The following is an 8,650-nucleotide window of genomic DNA, read 5'->3' as shown; positions in this document are numbered from 1 at the left end:
ACCTCGCCCTGACACCCAGCAACACCACTACAAACTCACACAGGGCAAACACCATCCACACATTTCATCCAAAAAAGAACAAGAAAAAAAAGAAATGTGTTTATTCACAGAGAAGGTGGGCTTGGGTTTGGCTCTGCTTTTTATTTTTTCACTCTCTCTCTCTCTCTGTCTTTCTCTCTCTGTCTCTGATGTAGTTCTTAGCACAGACTGTTACAGGGAAGGTGTTTATGTAGCAGAGCAAGGCACAGTACCATGGCTCTGATAACACAGGCTTCGCTCTGGCTCCAGCCCTGCTCTCCTCCCTCAGTATCTCTCTCTCTCTCTCTCTCTCTCTCTCTCTCTCTCTCTCTCTCTCTCTCTCTCTCTCTCAGGTCACTCTCCACACCCATTCCCGCGTGCCTTAGCACCAGCTCACTCCATTTCTGCTCTGATATTTGAATCATCCTGGAATTACCTCAGTTCGGTTCCAGTGAATATCTCATGTAACTCTATTTGTTTACCGCACATAGCACTAGCTAACAAATATCAAAATATTCAGAACCGGTTCTATATTATCTTTGACTTTTTTTCTCTCGATGTAATATGAGTCCCCTGCTTATCACATTCCATCATCTTGCGCAATTTAGAATTATAAACAGATGCCCTTGCTTTTAATTATTGGATTGATTTACTCTGTATATGGTGAGGGAGGGAGGGGGATACAGTCGTACATTCTAATAACCTTAATAACCTTAATGAACCCCAATGTAAATCATGCAGTGCCTTGGTAAACTAGATTCATTGTACCTGCCCAAGTATAAGCCACTGTAGATCAAAGTGCTGTGGATAAAATGTTCAAAATGATTTAGCCTTTTGAAAGCAGATCTATTTGAATTACAGGACATTTTTAACCTGTGATTGATTGAAAGGGTGAGGTCATAGCAACCAGGTAGGAGGACTGATAATGCCCACTGTGCTTTCTTGATTTCCCACACACACTCACACACAGAGACCTGAATCTGCAGCTGACTCGCAACCAGAAATGCTTTTCATATCGCATCGGCAGCCTAAGGTTTTTAATTAGTGTGCCATTTCATTTGACTGTAGACATTTCAAAGGCCTGCTTTGTGCTCCCCCTTACAAATGTCTCTCTCCGTGTTTGAAGTCAGCCTCATGTAAATACAGGCAATTATAAAGGAAACCCAGGGTTGGAGATGCACAAGGTCTCCTTAATTAAAGCACAAACAAAGGCACCAAACAGAAAACACCTTATGATTAAGATCTAAAGTGTTACGGGTCTGCATTAATTGTTAGGTTAAAATCAATAGAAAGGCTAAGCATACATGTACGTTCAAATTAGTGCTGTAGAGTGGGAGATAAAGACTGACATGCAGATAAAAAGCTACCGACTGTCTTGCAACCCTGTCCTCTGTGTCTCTCTTGTTTCCTTCTGGCTTGTTTTGAATTCTGAGCCAGTGACATTGTGCAATTTACATAGAACTATGTTTGTTGTTTTTGCTGTGGACTATTGTTAAAGATGACTCCTTTTGATGAGCGTGTAAAGAGTAAATAACTTTGAATCTCGGGTACGTTTTTGAGCCAAATAGCTGAAGGCGCATCTTTTATTTGGAAAAAATGTCTTTCAACTAAGTGGTGGATCTGAGCCCAGGATTTTTTTTTTTGATCTCCTCTGCAGTCACATTCTGTGCTAAACTGCTTTAAACATTTCTCACCCCGTGAACCTGCTGAGGCATCCGCACTGTATGTGTGCCGTGTCAAGAGCCGGGTGGGGGTGGGGTGTGTAGGAGTGTGTGTGGCTTGGGTGGGGGGTAGATCCAGTCAACCTGCATGATCCCCTCTGGAGCTAAAGAACAATGGGGCTGGGCTGAGCTGCCACTGTTGTTTCACCTGCAGCCCTGACAGGCGCATTCTTTGACTCGCGTTTGTGTTCAAACTTGTCCTGGCTTCATAACCGCTTACAGGGGGACTGGAATAACAGCTAAACAACAAAACAAAACAAATCCCGAAACACAAAATGGAGCGTTAAGCCACTGCTTTTGTTCAGGGAGACGCTGATGTTGTGGTGATCCAGTTGGTTTGGAAAGTATTTACAGTTTGTAATCATGTTCATTCAGAATTTACATAGTTGTAGTCCCTTTATTATGTTTTATTTTCCGGCTATTAAAATTCACAGTAGATCTGAATTGATTAGGTCAAGGCATTAAACAAGAAATTGCTCACAGTTTTGGTTACCGTGGTGGAATAGAAAGCAGACGAGAAGCATCAACGCAGCGGAATCAGAGGCAGATTGCTTTCCAGCCGCCAGTGTGAGAGGTAACTGTTTGTTTTCATACCTGAGCTTAGCTGTCAATCAGGAGGAACGGCGGGGCGGGCAACGAACAAAACCACAGAGCAGGAAAGGCCCGCTGCCTGGACCCAGTCCAAGCCACAGAGCTGCAGACACAGGCCCACTGCAGGCCGAGAGAGAGAGAGGGAGAGAGAGAGAGAGAGAGAGAGAGAGAGAGAGAGAGAGAGAGAGAGAGAGAGAGAGAGAGAGAGAGAGGGAGAGGGAGAGAGACGCTTGTACAATGCAGGCAGGATTACATGCACAGGTGAGATACACTGACAGGAAACATAATGAGGGTATACTGTATGCATACATATATTCATAGTTATCACAAATCCCCAAGCCTTGCATGCTGTATTGCTTTTTAATACATACAATGAAACAATAGCCATTACATTCAAAGAGTTTGAGATTTCCATATGAAAATGCACTCCATATTGGTCAAGCAGTGAGACATATATTTATACTATAACACTGAATGTGAGTGTTCAGCCCAGGGCAGTGCTCAAAGTCCAAAGATAAAAAAAAAAAAGTTTACACAACTCAGAAGAGAAGAGGAAAAGGCAGTGGCTTAATATAAACACAAGCTAGAGTCCATTAAGGCTTCCCCCTCAGGACCAACATAAAAATGGGCGACAAAGAAAGCTGGCCATTGTGCAATGCTATTTTTTTCCCTTTTTTTGTGTGTGTGTGTGTGTGTGTGTGTGTGTGCGTAAAAAATGGCCACCACAGCTCCTTGGCCCCTAAGAAAGTCAGGCTCCCCCTAATCAATTTGAGGCTGCTGTCTGGGCTTTGGTGCTGGAGGTCCTGTGGAAGCCTGATAAGTGGAAGCTTCTTAAGAGGAGCGCATGGCCAGCGAGAGCCGCAGCTGAGACTGATTTGAGGCTGGTCGTACCTGGCCTTGCTTTTCCGTCTGGACAGAGGGGGGACTGTGCGTGCAGACAGAGCACCAATTGTTCGAGCAGCTGGACTTACTTGAAAACACGATTATTCAATTTAGCATTCAGCTTTATTCCTAATGGCTCCTACCAAGTGGTGTTTGAGCTCCTATGGAGATATATGACACCATATCTGTAAACACACATATAACCATGAACATATTTGTGTGTATGTGCGTGTGTGTGTGTGTGTGTGTGTGTGTATTCACACACACACAATGTGTGCTGCAATCTTATTCAAATATGGAGGTGCCCTTTTAAAATCAGTGTTTTCTTTTTTGAAAGCTGTCCTTGATAACCCCTGAAGACCACAACTCAACATACCACATCTTTGATGAAAAAACAAATCAAGAAGTAGCCCAATCATGAGACATTTGTACCACTTTTCTTTTTTATTTAATACAGTCCACACAATTACAACCAATTGTCGGGAATGCATTGCAGAAATATTTCCCCTAATTTACTGAAGAGAAATCGAAAGCAAGGAGCAGAAATGAATTTCCTCCTCGGGTCACTGATTGATTTGATCTGCAGCACACCCCTTCTCACTGTTCAAGAGCGCATGAAGTGGGTGGGCGAGCTTCCTCAGAACAGAGCTGACTCCAGATCAGTTCAGGCCAAATTAGGACAATTGGGGCTGTTCCACAGCCAGCCTGTACCCAGGTCAGATCAGACTTGCAGACATTGTTCTTCAGCGGAGAGGAGAGAGAGAATGTAAGCATGAGGGCTTGTCAGCCCATCTGAACTACACCTTCCACCCCCCGTGCTCCCCCACCCACACAGGAGAAGTGCGGCAGTTTGCATTTTTCTCCCCCGCGTCTCAATAGTCAACTGTTTGCCCCATGCGTCCGTTCAGGTGAAATACGAGCTACAGTAAATTATTATTCTTCGGAGCACATTTGCAAGATGAATGAGAGGGGGAGAGTTGTTGCTCTGTTTCAGCCCCCCTAATGAATTGAGGAATTTAGCTTGTGGCATTGGGCAGCAGAAAGGCACACCTTGTTTTCTTGTGTGCTTGCGCCCGCGCCCTCTCTCTCTCTCGCTCTCGCTCCTGATGGGGTGTTGCTGAAAGCCCAGGAGCAAATAAGAGTGTGTTAAACAGGAATGTGTGTGTGTGTGTGTGTGTGTGTGTGTGTGTGTGTGTGTGTGTGTGTGTGTGTGCCCCTGCTCAGCACTCCACCACTAGGTAGGAGACGGGGGGCATACAAAATTTGGTGGTTGCATACAAAAACACTGTTTCTTTCCCTCTCTCTCTATCTCTCTCTCTCGCTCTCTCTCCTCTCTCTCTCTCTCTCTCTCTCTCTCTCTCATACCCAAACACACTACTCAAACACACATGATGACACATGATTTCTTTTCAACAAATTGAAAATAAGTGGGTACTTCAGACCTTTTGTGTGGGCGGGACAATATGACAATAGCCATAGAAAATGCAGTGGAGACGAGCAGCGGCATTTTTATTACATTTGGCAAACGAAGAGCAGCGTTTGGAGGCCAACTGAAATGCTTATCTTTCGCCGGGGCCGCGGGGCGAAATGGCACCCTTGCGGGCGTGTAATGCCGCTTAAGCACTGGCACAGCCTGGGCTGGGCTGCTTTGCTACATGTCACGCTGGATTTCCCCCTACAGCCGGCACTGGGCTCCACCAGCCCCACTCCACACCGCCCCAGGGGGAGGGCAAGGGGAGGGAGGGCCAGGCCCAGAGAGGGCCAGCAACCAGGGGCAGAGTCTCAGTGCCTGGACATGCAGACCCAACAACCACCAGCCTAGCGATCAGCACCCAAACCTTACATTCCCAATGCACGCAGGGCGTTGTATTCCAAAGAATATAGTCACAGTCACAGGGGTTCCTCAGGACACAGGGGGGAAACTCTCACTATCTCTCTCTCTCTCCCTTTCTCTTTATCTCTCTTTCTCACTCTTTCTCTTTCTCTCTTCCCTTTTCTTTCTCTCCCTCTCTTTCTCTCTCTGCTGTATCTCTTGATACACTGCCCCTTGTTTTGCAGAGGTTGCTCTGCTTTGAATCAGACCTTGAATGTTGGCCAGTGTTGGAGGTTTGACGCCAAATGCCCCCCACCTCCCCTCACCCCCCTCCGTGCAAACAGGAAGAGGTCAAGGTGTTGCTGTGCATGCCACTAGAGATGAATGCAGGATTTAAGAGAGTGTCACGCGCATCATCCAAGGCCATCTTAAACACATTATAGTCTCAATGCCAGCCTCCAACCATTCCAGTTTGAAAGAGGGATGGCTTTATTGCAAATAAATTATTTTTGGGCAAACAATAACAAGGCTTGATATGAAACAGATTGAATATCTCCTTGTGGAAAGGTTTGTGAGTTCGGCTTGGCCAGGTCCAGCCTCTGCCTGGTGTTTCCTGTTCTGTTTCGCTGAGATCTAGTGTTTGGTTGGGTGCGAAGAACATTGTATCTCTTATGATATTAATTAGCCTGTTTAGATGTCCTGTTGACATCACTAGATTATCAGATGCAACTAACCTGAAGCTGGCAAACAAATCTTTAAACAGAAAGATATTTAATCTGTTTACTGTCAAGGTTTGTTATTATTTGCCCTGAAATAATGTTTTACAATGAAGCTGTCTCTCTTTCAAACTGGTATGGTTGGAGTCTGCCATTCAGAGTGTAATGTGATTAGGATGGCCTTGGATGATGCGCAACCCACTCTCTTAAATCCTGCATTCATGTGCCCTATGAACTTCAGAAATATGAAAAATGAAATGTAGCTTAATAGCCAATAGCCACTTTTACAACAGTGTTAGGCAGATATTTTTAAGCAAAGAATTAATGTTTAAATATACTGTATATGTATATACACGCTATTCTTTTGTGTGAGACACAACATGTGTTGAAATGGTCATGAGCAGGATATTTATGGAATGGAGTCCATTTGCTCCCAGCATCCCATTACACCTACTCTCTCTCTCACACACACACACACACACACACACACACACACACGCACACACACACATACACACCGGATACATAATGCAGCTATTTGATGGTGCGGTATTAACATAAGCAAACAGAGCTAATTGATCTAAAGTGCTTAAAATGCAGAGTTATCTTTTGTGGTCATTCAGTGGGCCAAAAAAGAGAGTTTAGCTGGATGGTATTAAATCCCATCCATTTTCATGTTGGGAGAATTGATGGCCTTGGCTGCTGTGCATGGACATGAGATAGTGAATCCTTGCTCCAGCTTGTTAGTAGTGTTTCTATTGGAGGGATTAGAGAGGTTTAGATTATGCCGGAGGCAGAAGGCCAGGTGAAACAGATGTTGTTCGTATTGTCTAGATCATATCTCAAAATGGCTGGCCCACACTTCAGTGGGTGAGTATATGAATGTGCATGGAAGAGATGAGAGACACACACATACACACATTCCTAATTCCATAATTTAAACAATTTTTTTTTTTTCTGTCTCAAACTACATAAAGAATATGTTTAAATGTACACATGTATGAAAGTAGATTATCCACTCTCATACTAAGATTCTCCATATTAGCTATACATGTTAAGTGTGCTTCAGTAAATGCTAAATGTAAATTCAGTTGTACTTCACACAAAGTTTCTAGCTTTGAATATAGATTTGAATACAGCAGGATGTTGTGATGGTCACTGACTGCAGTTTAACACTGAGTAAACTGGCTCTTTGTGTTGCCTCTGAGAAGGGTTTATACAAAAGGGACAGCTCACCGTGGAGAGCATATGAGTGCCATAAATCGTGTGTGTGCATTGTTGTGAAAAGTCTGCAGGTTGAAAATCATCATGTGAACTTCTCTGAGTTTTGGGCTGTGTGACTGTGAGAGTATTGTATATGTGCGTGTGTTTGCATGTTAGAGTATTTGTGTGTGAGAGAGTGTGTGTGTGAAGGACAGTGTGTGATAATGTTTGTCTACAAGTGTGTGTGGGTGTGTGGGCATATACCTTTCCCATGGTGAGGAGCATGTAACTGGCTCCTCCTGCAGCATGTCTGGCATGTCAGCTATGTGCCGTGTGCGTGGGGCTGCGGCCCCGACACAATCCCTGCTTTTAGAGCGCTCTTAATTGACTTATGATGGGCCCGCAGCATATGTGAGGATTCACAATAGCCAACTGATGGGGAGACAAAGGAATTCCAGTGCTCTGGCGTTTCTCTTTTCCCTTTTTTTTTCCCGAGAAAGAAAGGAGCAGGGAAGGGGAAAAAAGTCATTCAGATTTAGTCATAATGGTTCAGCTGTCCAAAGCAAAGACGGGGCAGAGAATAGGGCGCCTTGTGATTCTTTTTTCTTTTTCTCCTCCCTTCTCCCTTTTTTGTGTGTGCCTGCATCTTTTATCTCTGTTATTCACTTGGGACTCTTCAAAGTAACAAGCTGCCTTCTCTTCCCCGGGCTGGACTTGGAACTCAAATTAGGGTCTGCTTGATTAGCGGGGTGGGAGGGGGGTCTATGTGTGTGTGTGTGTGTGTGTGTGTGTGTGTGTGTGTGTGTTTGGGGGGGGGGGGGGTAGCTGTGGGACAGAACAAATCGCACCCCTACAAAGTGTCTTTCATCCACTGGCCCCTGGTGTCCAGCGCGGTAGCCGCGGCTGCAGTTGTTTTGCAGCTTTATGCTTTTAACCTGGGTCAGCCACAGTAATATAGCCCTTCTAGACGTTCTTTATATAAAGAAAGCTAAGATATCTATTAATTCAGCTGCAGAATCAAACGGGAAATACATCTAATCTGTCTCCGAGATCAGGACTGAATTTCATTCGAGAAATGCAAGGCTCCCTTGTGTGTGTGTGTGTGTGTGTGTGTGTGTGTGTGTGTGTGTGTGTGTGTGTGTGTATGTGTGTGCTGAAGCCTCTTTTACTCACCGGGGGTAACTGAGCTCCTTGAGGGTTCCTGCCATGTAACAGTGTATCAGTGTGTGGTGTGTGTGTGGTGTGTGAAGTGTTAGTGGAGGAGCGCACGTTTCTGTGCTTCTCGACTGTCTTCCGCCCAGAGTGTCGATCTGAGGAGACACCTTTACAGGATAGCGCTGGCCCACGCTGTTTGGGGCCATGCAATATGTAAGAAAGGGCCTCTTTGTCAAGATGCTGGTCCGACTCGAGCCGCATCTCTCCGCGCTGAGCTCCACCAGCCAATAAAACTTTTATCTGCATTTTAAAGCTGATCTATAATTCAGGGCAAAGAAGAAAAGCATATGTTGCCCTCCTTGTGAATTATTAAAGTGTTTTAACTTGGCTCCAGTTCAACTGGTATTCTCTCTAATGATCTTATCTTGTATTGTATAGTGTATGTGTGATACTGTTATGCTACTTAACAGATATCAGACCCTGATATTTTAATTTCTTATAATTTCTTATTCTTATAATTTCTTCCTGATAATTATATTTTCTTAATTTCT

The 8,650-nt window shown here is 44.5% G+C and overlaps 1 protein-coding gene across 7 annotated transcripts in view; it reads left to right on the top strand.

The window, feature by feature from the left end:
• sox6 (SRY-box transcription factor 6) overlaps window positions 1-8,650 on the top strand; it is a 169,147-nt gene that overhangs the window by 88,645 nt on the left and 71,852 nt on the right. The gene's annotated exons all lie outside the window — the stretch shown is intronic.

This window comes from Alosa sapidissima, chromosome 14 (assembly GCF_018492685.1).
Source record: "Alosa sapidissima isolate fAloSap1 chromosome 14, fAloSap1.pri, whole genome shotgun sequence".
Lineage (NCBI taxonomy): Eukaryota > Metazoa > Chordata > Actinopteri > Clupeiformes > Clupeidae > Alosa > Alosa sapidissima.
This window is presented reverse-complemented; position numbering and strand designations above follow the sequence as displayed.